Consider the following 13666-nt stretch of genomic DNA (forward strand, 5'->3'; position numbering starts at 1 on the left):
TCACGGCCGCGGCGGCGTTCCGGGCCGCCGCCGCGACCTCCTCCTGCCCCATGCAGCCGCCGGGGTCCTTGTGCAGGGACCCGGCGCTGCTGCTAGTTCGGCCCCTGGGGGCGCCTCACCTCTCCTCCGCTCCTGTCTCTCACTGTGCCGGCCGGCGTGCGCGTCCCCGCCTCCTAGGGCGCGCGCGCGCCGGCTGTCTCAGATTTAAAGGGGCAGTGTGCTCCTAATTGCTCCACATGTCAATCACTCCCCTATAAGTTCCAGCCCTGCCCCACTACAGGTGTTGGAGCCTCTACATCAGGGGTCTCAAACTCGCGGCCCTCCAGCTGTTGCAAAACTACAATTCCCATCATGCCTGGGACAGCCAAAGCTTGTAGTTTTGCAACAGCTGGAGGGCCGCGAGTTTGAGACCCATGCTCTACATGCTTCCCATAGTGTTTGGCCCAGCCCCCTGTTGTTCCTGATTCCTATCCTCTACCTGGTCCCAAGTCCTTGTTCCTGATACCTATCCGCTACCTGGTCCCTAGTCCTTGTTCCTGGTTCCTGCTCCCCTGTCACTCCATTACTCCTGTGTTCAGCCTGTCACCTGTGGTTACGTCTACAGACCTCTGCCAGCACCTCTCCTGCCTACTTCTCCTGCCACGCCTCGCCTGCCGTCGCTAGCAACCAAGCCAGGGGTAGCAACCTGGGGGTCGCCTGCCGCAGCAAGTCCATCCCGCCTTGCGGCGGGCTCTGGTGAAAACCAGCGGCCCCTTAGACTCCGCTCCCTGGTGAGGTTAGTGCCATCGCTGGTGACGGTCCAGTGGATCCACTACTCCAGGCGTTACAACATTACACCATCTACTTAGTATTGCATATCTTCCCCTTATGTCACCAAAACAGCTCTGACCCACTGAGGACAGGACTCAACAGAACTGAACCCAAAACATTAGCAGTGGATCCTTACAATCTTTTATACAATTTTATACAATACAATTTTTTCTATTAAAAGTACAATAAAAGTTAAATAGATGTGTCTATACAATGTACTACCATATCTGTGCGGTTCAGCCTCACTGGTAGCTGATAGAAGTCCAAGAAGTAAAGAAAAATGGACTCTGTGCCAATCCACATTGTCTCCTGCTCCCACTGCTCTCCCACCTTAGGAAACAAAGATTCCATGCCTCTGTTTAACATTGCATGTGTTTGCTGAGCGCAGGCTGATGATGCAGACAGGGGGCAGGGCGTGATGTCACAGGAGGCTTGGCTGGATCCCCCAATCCCCTGAGTGATTCACCATCTCTGACCGGCCAGAAGCAGGTGCTGCACTGATTTCTCTAATTGTGCAAGTCTGCAGTGAAATTAGGGCTGTGTTCACACATGTTGGAGTTACATTGCAGTACTGCAGCGTATTCACAAAAATGATGTAGTAACACAAGTAAATGATGCTAAACGGCAGAGAATATCAGAGCCGACACTGCCAATGCCACCTGGAGAAAAAACAAGGTATAAACAGTATATCCCATGGAAGGTAGTATTGGATAAACTCCTTATTGTGGGCTCAACTTCAAAGATAAAAGATGCTTGATCATAATACATGATTGTAGATGAAAAGAATAAAAAAATTAAATTAAAAAAGTTCTTTACTGTATTCCAATATCAGCGTTACAGGTAGGAAATACAGCGTGCTGTGTGGTGTTACAGGTAGTAACTGTCAGCTGTGTGGTGTTACAGGTAGAGAATAAAGTGTGCTGTTTGTGTGGGACCACAATAAAACGATAAAGTACGGCAAATAATTTAGTAACACAATGAAACTGCAATGTGTGAACACAGAGGGAAAGCATTGCATTCTGGAACCAGTATTACATTCTGGGAACTGCTCAACCAGGAAGTACAGAAACACAATACAGAAACAAAACCCCCCAAAACAAATGGATTTTTTGGTAGTTTTAAAACTAGGATAGACAGGTAAGTAATGCTATTTGCTTCTGCAGAAGTTTCATTTTTTTAACCTCTACCTGGAGTTCCCCTTTAAAGTGGGGGCGTTCAATAAACCAGACTTATTTTTTCAGCACATTTCACAAATGTCGGGTTGAGCAATGTAGGAAGATGCTCTATCCTGCTGAAATAACATTGCCACATGGAGCTCTGCTTGATCTGCATCAGTTTAACAGGTGTAGTGCGGCGTTTAACAATTACTCACTAAATAACACACATTACAAAGTTATACAACTTTGTAATGTGTGTTATTTAAGTGAATGGCCCCCTTCCCCGTGCCGCCCCCCCCCCCCCCCACGCTGGAAGTGTGGCTAATATACTAACTCCATTGCTGTCGACCCCGGCCGCCATCTTGGGTCGACAACGTCATCTTTAAGAGGTTGGCAGAACCGCTCCAGCCATCACTTATGCCGCCCCCCCCTCTGTCGCGTCATCAGCTGCTTAGCTGCATAACTGTGCTCAGCCAATCGCGGCTGAGCAGCTGATGACGCGGCAGAGGGGGGCTGGCATAAGGGACGGCTTTAGCCAACAGCTGGGGTCAACAGCAATGGAGTAAGTATAATGCATCACACTTCCAGCGTGGGGGGGGGGGCACAGGGAAGGGGGCCTTTAACTTAAATAACACACATTACAAAGTTGTATAACTTTGTAGTGTGTGTTATTTAGTGAATACCGCTTTATAAAGCTTTGGTGCGGCCTCATCTGGAGTATGCCGTCCAGTTTTGGAACCCGATTCATAAAAAGGATGTTCTAGAGCTGGAGAGGGTACAAAGACGGGCAACTAAACTAATAAGGGGAATGGAGCATCTTAGTTATGAAGAGAGATTAAAAGAATTACATTTGTTTAGTCTGGAGAAGAGACGTTTAAGGGGAGATATGATTAACTTATTTAAATATATAAATGGCCCCTACAAGAGATATGGGGAAAAGATGTTCCAGGTAAAACCCCCTCAAAGGACAAGAGGGCACTGCCTCCGCCTGGAGAAAAAAAGGTTCAATCTCCGGAGGCGACAAGTCTTCTTTACCATGAGAACTGTGAATCTGTGGAACAGTCTACCACAGGATCTGGTCACAGCAAAAACAGTAGAGGGCTTCAAAACCGGCCTAGACAAGTTCTTAGAGCAAAATAATATAAATGCATATGTATAGAACCTATCACCCCTCCCCCTTCCCTGTATCCATCCCCTCCTTGGTTGAACTTGATGGACATGTGTCTTTTTTCAACCGTATTAACTATGTAACTATGTAACTATGTAATAAATGTTAAACACAGCATTACCCCTTTAAGGTAGGTGGTATGTGTCACGATAGCATCAACAAGACAGGACACAGTGTTCTAGCAGAACATTGCTTTGGCAGCTTGAGTATGGCTTCTTTCCATAGTCAATCCTGATTCCATCTCTTTGGTGAGCAAGTAACACCAAAAGACATTGGGGGAGATTTATCAAAGGGTGTAAAATTTAGACTGGTGCAAACTGGCCACAGCAACCAATCACAGCTCAGCTTCCAGTTCTGGTGAAAGGAAAGCTGAGCTGTGGTTGGCTGCTGTGGCCAGTTTGCACCAGTCTAAATTTTACACCCTTTGATAAATCTCCCCCATTGTCTAAAATATATTGTGATTTGTCAGACCAGGCATTTTTTTCTTTTATTGCTCCATAATCGAGTTCTAAAGGTCACACAGTTATTGTAGGGATTTGTGGTAGATGATATAGGTCAGCATGATCAATGTATCCAGTCTGCTGCCCTTTAAACAGCAAATTGTAAACCATTGTGCATACTGATACTGCTCGATTATAGCCTGGATTTGCTTTTTTAGCAATTTGTGCCACAGGGGCTCTTCTGTGGGATGAGACCAGACTGGCTAGCCTTCATCTGTCCTTATTAGGACCAAATTTGGTCAATACTAACCATTGAATACTGGAAACACCCTGCTAGACCTGTCATTTTGGAGATTTAAGAGACACTTCTTGCTGATTATGGCTGATTGGTGTGAGCAGCACCAAGTGTATCTGTTGGCTGCATATCTCTTTCTCCTAGATAAGGACTTCCAGACCATATTTTAACAGGAAGCTGGCAAGAATGGTTCACAATGTGCTATGCTGAAATAGACCACCTGTCATGCTCCTTATGGCGGGTAAGATTTGTGGTCAAGCAAAAACCAAGCAGCTGCAAGCTTAAAGCAGAAGCGGAATGCTCCATTACTGTATGTCCAGTATATAGCACCAATTGGTAACATTGTGATATGCCTTTTTTTTTTGGTTTCCAAATGTCACAATACAAGTGCGGATTGTTCTTGCAACAATTGCAGTAGAGGAGGGAAAATATGCTGTTCAAGTTAGAAAAATGATAAAAAGAAATCCCTGAATATAAATTGGAAGAAAAGTTATGCAAATGGGTTCTCTCACATCAACTTTTCATGGTAGCTCTTCCTTCAAGCCAATGTTTCACTCCAACTAGAAGTCTTAAAACCTGATTGGGGATATATGCCAAGCCAGAGGTCTCTCCTGAAGGTAAGAATACTCATCTGTAGGCAGCCATTTCAGTGCACAACAGAGTGCTAACTGGCTGAATATTCATAGTAAGATGTTACCCTAACATTGCTACTAGAAGAAACCCAAGGTAATGGTATTTTACAATTGTATAGTGTATTATATTTGCACCTGTCACAATGAAACAACTCCTATTAAGAAACGTTTAGCAGTTAAATAGTTGAAAAGGATAATACAGTATAATAAAACCTTGCTTTTGTTCCCTGCTAGAAATATGTGTTTGTATCACAAATAAAATAATGGGATTTTAGTAATAGTTTCATGACTGTAAAAACTTCTCATTTCTTTTCTTCTTACAAGATACTGTCAATATAACTGTACATAAGGGAACCTTTATACTATGTTACCTTTGTTAGTGCCAAGAACTATAAAATGAATAGACAAGTGACTATTAAACAGGTCCCAGTTATTACAATCGTGGAATATGAAGCCATTATGTATGAGCAAAAAGTAAATCTATACTGCTCCAAATCACAGAGGTTATATAATATGTAATATAAAGTAGCGCAATAAATCAAAATATTAAAATTAAAACTCACTTCTTTTGAGGCATACTATAAGGACGGTCCCTTAATGCTGAGAACCCCTGCAGTATATAAAACAACGCTCTAGTAACAGAAAGAAGACTTGCGCAGTTCCTTAGTGATACAAGTAGTACTTACAGTTCACCTTTTGTACGTTGACTCTAAAACTCCAAACTTAAACAGAGAATTCTTGTAGTGTCACTGTGTGCAGGCTTCTTTTATGCTGATCTTCTTCTTCGTGCCTCAGGTTAAAGCAAGTGATTATAGTTGTAAGAGTCCAGGGAAGAGGAATCCTGGGATTCTTGTGATAAGAGCACTTATAACAATGTTATAAAATGTTTACACTAAGAACAGGGAAGTCATTGGCAGCCTGCCCCAGTTCTTACTCCCTCCTGCATACTGAGACCCCACAGAGCACTTGTTAATGAGATCTGGGCTTTATCAGGCTGCCAGCTGTAAAGTTTACTTCCCCTCCTCAAATGACACAGCTGGAAACCCCACTCCCACTTTTGTGTGCTTAGATTTTGCAGATTCCCATGCTACAGGGGTTCAGCATCCTATACACCGGGGTTATCACAACCTCACCTCTGTGGAATCCAAGCAGAGGATGTGAAGATGAAAGATTAACTGTGCCCTGTGCTGAAGCATGGAAGATGGATAGTTCAGTTTCTTGCTGAAAGTTTATGTCACAGAGTTGCCTGGAATGGCAGACAAGGCTGGACACATTAGAAAGACAGCCCATAATTACAGACAGACAAGTGATAATCATGGGATGTGAAGGGATATGAAAGGGTTTGTAATAAAACTTATTAGTAGGGCCGACTTAACACATTAGGGCACCAAAGAGGTCAAACACATCATTAGTTCCTTCCACCTATTTTTTTCCAATGACTGTTCAATATATTTAGAATGTTTTGTTACATTCCTTTTGAAAGAGGAATGAAGGACTAAGGGACATTGTTTCCACATGTCACTGCCATGCTATCCAGTAGTAAAAACACTGTCTAGACTTCTAGAGAATCTGTCACTAGGTATATACTGCCTTAAATGAGGGCAGCATAAACTATTGACAGAAATACCATACAGATAGGCCTATTACATCATTTTGTTCAGCAGTTCTCCTAATATACAGGAGAATAGGATTCTTGCCACGCCCTCCAGCTGCTGATTGACAGTTGACTGCCTATACACAGCATTGAGAGATAACAAAAAAAATTATATAACACATACAGATCAAATTGTAAACCATATAGTACTTTATTTATATAATGAGTATATTAAAAAAAACACATGGAGGAGATAGACCAGACAAATAGAGAGAAAAAGGTCCAAAATCCCTCGGTACCTGTATCAAATATTACAAAACTTTATATATCAAATAATACAAAAGATCCTTACTGGGTTTATGCATCTGTGATAAATCAAAGTGCCAGTGCATACAGTACTTGACTATAGCAGCTATAACAGCTAAACCCAGGTTTCCTGTTTAAGTGAAGATGTCAACATGCCCATCCATTGTACATTACCCACTAAGCCTGTGCAACATAAAGCAAAAAGTTAGTATTCCAGCTAGCCCATACAGGGCAGCCAAAAGAGATAAAGTCATGGACATGCAAAAAAGCATATAAAATTATGCAGCATAGGCACAGGCAACATAAGTGAGGTAAAAAATAAAGTACAAGACACACTGACATTATGACATACTGTACCAGAGGAAGGTGGCTCCCAAAGAAAGCCCCTCAATGCATGTTTCGAAACTGCCCTTTGTGATATAAATAAACTGCCCTTTGTGATATAAATAAACTGCCCTTGTGATATAAATAAAGTACTAAATGGTTTACAATTTGATCTGCATGTGTTTTATTTATTTTTTTAAGGTATTCTTTTTAGTCTTAGGCGGTGACTGTTTTGGTGATAGGTGCCCTGTATTGGTTTACCCCATTTTGGGGCCCAATGTTTTGGTGTCTGCGTGGATAGATAACTGCCAATCAGCAGCTGGTGGGCGTAGTTTTCTGCTTCTTATGAATAATGAGGACTACTGGGCTCATGCACACAGGGACGCCATCAGGAATTTCGGGGCCCCATACAACCAAAGTGTCTGGGCCCCCCACATTAATAAAAATAAAATTGTGTGTTCGACCCACGCCTTGCTGGGAGGTATAATTTGGTTCAGATCAATTCTAGAGAACTGGCTCATATACCCCATTTTCCCCGGTGGCTTAAAATGTAACCTCTGTTATACAGTTATAAAATTGTAGAAACTAAATGTGAACAAGGTGCAATTTAAATGTCACCATACAGACACTTACTTGTATAGCTGCCTCTTGTGCTCTGTATGCAGTGCATTATATTCACCCTTGCAACGTACAATTTATAGCGTGTCTACAAGCCCAGCGGGGCTCATTATGATGGAGACTAAAACTTATACAAGAGTGGGGTAGTGGTTCCCCTGTATTCAGAATGCTGTTGAGTGCTAGGCAATGCCCCGTCTGGGATTATTGAATTTACAAATCACACCCCCCCCCCAGGCAGACTAGTTTAGCTCACCCAAGCCAGTGATAGCGAATACATAGCGGTGAGAACGCTTTCTAGGAGATCCTGTTTGTGCAGCAGAAGTTTCTTTATCCTGCTCTGCATAGACCCTCAAAATTCAATAATCCCAGACGGGGCATTGCCTGGTACTCAACAGCATTCTGAATACAGGGGAACCCCTACCCCACTCTTGTATAAGTTTTAGTCTCCATCATAATGAGCCCCGCTGGGCTTGTAGACACGCTATAAATTGTACGTTGCAAGGGTGAATATAATGCACTGCATACAGAGCACAAGAGACAGCTATACAAGTAAGTGTCTATTTGAATTGCACCTTGTTCACATTTAGGTTCTACAATTTTATAACTGTATAACAGAGGTTACATTTTAAGCCACTGGGGAAAATGGGGTATATGAGCCAGTTCTCTAGAATTGATCTCACACACAGACACCAGCACACATGTATACAGACACCAGCACACATGTATACACACACAGAGACACCAGCACACATGTATATATAAACACACAGACACACCCCCTCCCCCTCCTTCTCCGACATCCCAGCACAAGTGAAAGCAGGAAGAGGAGATAGTGAGGGGCGGGGGAGGGGGCCCTGTGTCTCTACTGCTTCCTGCCTGTGCGGTACAGCTGTCAGTAGCCTGCATGCAGGGAGGCTGGATGGCCGGGCCCCCCTGGATCCTTGTTTGAGCTCGGGTCCCTGACAGCTGTACCCAGGGGCGTAGCTAAAGGCTGATGGGCCCTGGTGCAAAATGTTAGCTTGGGGCCCCCCCCCATCTCACCCGATCAGGCAAAGTCATATCTAACTTTATATCCAATTACTCTAATGTGCCACCATGTTCTAATGCACTGTCACTGCCTCTACCTCATGTACTGCACTACTGCCCCCTATAATTAATGGACTGTACTGTGTCATTGTCTAATCATTGTATTCCAATCTTTGACTCTCCAGCTGAAAAGCTACAACTCTCATCATAAACTGCCAGTTGGAAACGATGGGGGTTGTAGTGCAAGAGCCACATGCTGCAAAACTACAACTCCCATAATAAACTGTCAGCAGGGCACGATGAAGTTTGAACTTCTGCAACCTTGGAGAAATAACCTGATATCACCTGCAGTCCTATGTAACACCACATAACACAGTGGTATCTCTGAGTACATATAATGTAGTAGATTTCACCTGCAGTCCTATGTAACAGCACAGATAACACAGTGATATCTCTGAGTATAGATCATGTAGTAGATGTCACCTGCAGTCCTATGTAACAGCACAGATAACACAGTGATATCCCTCTGAGTACAGATAATGTAGTAGTCACCTGCAGTCCTATGTAACACCACAGATAACACAGTGATATCTCTGAGTACAGATAATGTAGATGTCACCTGCAGTTCTATGTAACACCACAGATAACACAGCGATATCTCTGAGTACAGATAATGTAGTAGCTGTCACCTGCAGTCCTATGCAACAGCACAGATAACACAGTGATATCTCTGAGTACAGATAATGTAGTAGCTGTCACCTCGGGGCGCCCCTACTAAATGATGTTCTACAAAATAAGAAAAGTGTCATACAGTGACAGATGACGTCTTCTTTGATCTGAGGCGTCACTTTCCCTTTTCCTCTCCATCCAGCCCAGACCTCCATGATGATTCCTTCCAGATATGTTTCATCTCTTCAGAACCTGCGAGACAAACAATTTAGGCTCCGCGCATTTCTAGCAGCTTCCTTTCCTTTCTCCCCCCTGTAGGCTCCCATAGTAACTGCGCTGTTTGGTGTTATGTGCAGTAAAGCGAGTAGGAATGTGGGATGCCCCCTGTATGTAGGATCCCCTGCTGTGCCCCCTGTATGTAGGATTCCCTGCTGTGCCCCCATGAGCTAATAATGCCCCTAGAGGTGGCCCCCATGAACTAATAATGCCCCCAGAGGTACCTCCATGAGCTAATAATGCCCCCAGAGGTGCCCCCATGAACTAATAATGCCCCCAGAGGTGGCCCCCATGAACTAATAATGCCCCCAGAGGTGCCCCCATGAGCTAATAATGCCCCCAGAGGTGCCCCCATACATTAATAATGCCCCCAGAGAGGCCCCCATGAGTTAATGCCCCCAGAGGTGCCCCCATGAACTAATAATGCCCCCAGAGGTGCCCCCATATACTAATAATGCCCCCAGAGGTGCCCCCATGAGCTAATAATGCCCCCAGAGGTGCCCCCATATACTAATAATGCCCCCAGAGGTGCCCCCATGAACTAAAAATGCCCTCAGAGGTGCCCCCATACACTAATAATGCCCCCAGAGGTGCCCCCATATACTAATAATGCCCCCAGAGGTGCCCCCATACACTAATAATGCCCCCAGAGGTGCCCCATACACTCATAATGCCCCCAGAGGTGCCCCCATATACTAATAATGCCCCCAGAGGTGCCCCATACACTAATAATGTCCCCAGAGGTGCCCCTATACACTAATAATGCCCCCAGAGGTGCCCCCCATGAACTAATAATGCCCCCAGAGGTGCCTCCATACACTAATAATGCCCCCAGAGGTGCCCCCATACACTAATAATGCCCCCAGAGGTGCCTCCCATGAGCTAATAATGCCCCCAGAGGTGCCCCTAAAATAACAAACATCCTACTCACCTAATCCGCGCTGTGGCTGCAGGCAGCAACTCTTCCTCCTCTTCGGGCTCCATCTTGCGAGCCGCAGGGACGGGACTTCCGGCAGGCGTGATGACGTCACATCATCACGCCTGCCGGAGAGGTCACGGCCCGGCCTCCCATAGGCTGCTGGTATGAAGTGCCGGCAGCCTATGGGAGGGAATACAGGAGCAGGACGCTGACAGGTCCTGCTCCTGTATTCTGATCGCTTTAATGTTCCGTCCGCTCACTGTGCGGGCGGAACATCGAAGCGATCAGTGCATCCCGAGAAGCTGCGCGGCCTCAGCTTCTCGGGATGCTCAAAAACAAGTGGCAAGGGGAGCCGTGCGGGCCCCCCTAGCGTAGCGGACGGGGGGCAGCGGCCGGCGGGCCCCCCCCCATGTCTCTTAGGGTCTGGGCCCCATACGGCAGTACCACTTGTACTGCCCTATCGGCGGCCCTGCATGCACACAATGGAGAGGACTACTTATTGTCCATGTTATTGAGAAGGATATCTCTAGATCAGCTGCACAGAACAATGTAAGTGATACATCATTCTGTTCAGCTTCTCTGTCACTAGTTTAGGCTACTCCTAAAGGCCCTATTACACGAAGGCCGATTATCATTTCGTGTAATAGAAGACAACGATCAGCCAACATGCACAATGTTGGCTGATTGTTGTCTTTTAACATGTTGAAACATTAACAATCTAGACAGCATCGATCTGCTGCCTTCGCTCCATGTAACAGGAGTAGTGGCAGCAGGCCAAGTTCCATTTCTGATGATTTTTGAGATTGTCATTGTTATATATATGAATCTAAGGAGATAAAAGATTACTATGAAGTTTTGTCTGTTTCTTGTCCCTTTTGTATTGGAGTAATATTGTGGTCGGGAGTAGAACCTGGTAGTATTTGACCCAGTTCACCCAGTGCTTTATATTTGTTGTTGTCTCTGGACTTTTAAGCGGAGAACAGAGTTGTCAGATTTTTTAGAACGGGATCATGCTCCAGGCTAAAATGATAGTTACCCTTAAAGAGGGTCTAGCCTTTTAGTGAATCTATGGTACATCCATCCAACCTGCTCAGAGTTTTAGAGGGGAAGGGATGGGAAGTGCAGCCATACCTTTATTTAGAAGGTCCACTGTGCCACTGGTCATAAAGCTTTTTCATCTGTTTGGCTTAGTGATCACCTTCAGCGGCAGCAAACAGCCCAGATGGACTATTAGATGGGCATTCCCTTTAATGTGACTATATTTTAATTTACCAGACTGAGATATTCATTTTTATTGGAAAGGTATGAGACAGCCTATAGCCAACCTGTCAGGAATGTGCAGTAGCCTGGTGTGAACTGGCACTGGTGTTTGCTTTTGTATGCCACACCCGATTGCTTCTCAGCTTCCGACAATGCAGGAGTTAAGCTGAGAAGCTGCTGAACTTGATTATGTAGCTGTGTTGTCTGTGTGATTGACGGGTTCCTCTGCCTGTCTGCAACCTGGAAGATCAGAGCGCTGGTCTAATGGGGATCCGGACCGGGCTCTTGGTCAGCATAAAACAAAGCTGAGGCAGAGTCCCAGCACTGGCTATTAGATTAACACCCTGATCCCAGCTTCCCCTTCTCTATTCCTGCATTCCCCATCCTTACTCCCTCTCCTTGCGCGTCTGTGTTACCTGACCTCTGGCTTTGACCTTTGACTATCCGTCTGCTATTTGTTTTTTACTGCGCTGCCTGTTTGGTTTTGACCCTGCCTGTTTGACTATCCAATATTGTGTTTGTCCATCTGTCTTGTTCTGTGTGTTCTCATACTCAGTATAGGGAACGTCTTCATGGTTGTCCACGGCCGCCTAGGGCCGATTGAGGCAAATAGGTAGGGACAGTTGGTGGGTTCAGCATCAGGGCTCACTGTTGTGTCTTCTCCCTGCCTCCCCTGTCCTGACACAACCAGAGTCAGCTTCATGAGTTGAATCAGGACAGGTAAAAATGGCGACCACTTATGGGGTACAAGCCTGTAAAATAATACTGAAACATTGTAAAACTAAACCCAGCTCAAAGGATTGCACAGGGGTTAACTATAATTACTGTAAGTATGGGACATCTTTCAGAGCCAATCCCTCTAACACATGTAAACAGATAAGAACGTTTATGAACTAAACTGAATAAGAGTTCATGAACTAAACTGTACAGACTGTAATTTCTGGAGAATAAAAGGAAAGACATGTACAGTATGTACCTTGAATAACTAAGCACAAATTTCTGTGCAAGTCTGGCTTTCAAGGTTAATAATTTGGGTATGCGATATTGTTAGACAATAGAGACAAATTGTGCATATGTATATAGCGCATTCACTTGTTTGTGAGTGTGTGCACCACATATGTACAACCATATTCATATCCCCTTCTCAATCATGCAAACATCTCTTTTATGAGCGTTTATAGTTATAAAAAAAAAATGTATAGTATGGTACCGTGTTAGCCAAAAAAAATCCATATTGTGGTAAATACTTGAAATCAAAGTATTTTAGGAGTGATACTTTTATTGGCCAACAATATCTGCAATGTATGGGAAGTGCTATGGGAAGCAAAATGTCTCCTCAATATGCCAATCTCTTCATGGCCAAATTGGAGGAGGAGTTCCTAAATACTTGTATGATCAAACCTCTAGCATATTTCCGGTACATTGATGATTTACTCATAATTTGGACAGCATCGGAAGAGGAACTGCTTACCTTTCACAGCAACTTTAATAATTTCCATCCCATCATCAAACTCACACTCGGCTACTCCAAATCCAAAATCCATTTCATGGACAAAACCATATCTATAGAGAACAACACCATACAAACATCAATCTACAAAAAACCTACAGGCCACCCAGCATACTTAAAATGGAACAGCTTTCATCCAAACCACACAAAAAAGTCCATCATCTATAGCCAAGCCCTCAGATACATTAGGATTTGTTCTGATGATAAAGATAGAGAACACCACCTATCATCTTTAAGAGAGACATTCCTAAAACAAGGCTACCATCCAATAACCATTGATGAACAGATCTACAGAGCCAAAAGAATTCCAAGACAAAGCCTCCTGGAATATAAGCAGAAGGAGGAGAACAGCCGGGTGCCATTGGTGGTCACCTATAACCCTAATATGAAGATCCTAAAAAAGATTGCTGCTGAACTACATCCAATATTCCAGAGGGACAACAGACTGAAAGAGATTTCCCCAGAATTACCTCTTCTTTCATTCAAACAACCCCCGAATTTAAGAAACCTCCTTGTAAAAAGCGCTCTGACATCAACAACAGAGACTGGCACCTTCCCCTGCAACAACAGAAAATGCAGCACATGTCCCCACATATTACAAACAAACACAATCCGCATCCCCAACACACAGCGAGACTACACAATCACCAATGCTTTCCCAT

At 44.4% G+C, this 13666-nt stretch overlaps 1 protein-coding gene across 3 annotated transcripts in view; it reads right to left on the reverse strand.

Annotated features, from left to right (window-relative positions):
• FREM1 (FRAS1 related extracellular matrix 1) overlaps positions 1 to 5490 on the reverse strand; it is a 130329-nt gene extending 124839 nt beyond the window's left edge. For all 3 annotated transcript variants that reach the window (XM_069961974.1, XM_069961978.1, XM_069961979.1), the window contains exon 1: positions 5189 to 5490. The gene's annotated coding sequence lies outside the window, so the exon portion shown is untranslated. The remainder of the gene's footprint in view (positions 1 to 5188) is intronic.
• Between the last annotated feature and the right edge of the window lie 8176 nt (positions 5491 to 13666).

Source organism: Dendropsophus ebraccatus, chromosome 3 (genome assembly GCF_027789765.1).
Source record: "Dendropsophus ebraccatus isolate aDenEbr1 chromosome 3, aDenEbr1.pat, whole genome shotgun sequence".
NCBI classification, from domain to species: Eukaryota; Metazoa; Chordata; class Amphibia; order Anura; family Hylidae; genus Dendropsophus; species Dendropsophus ebraccatus.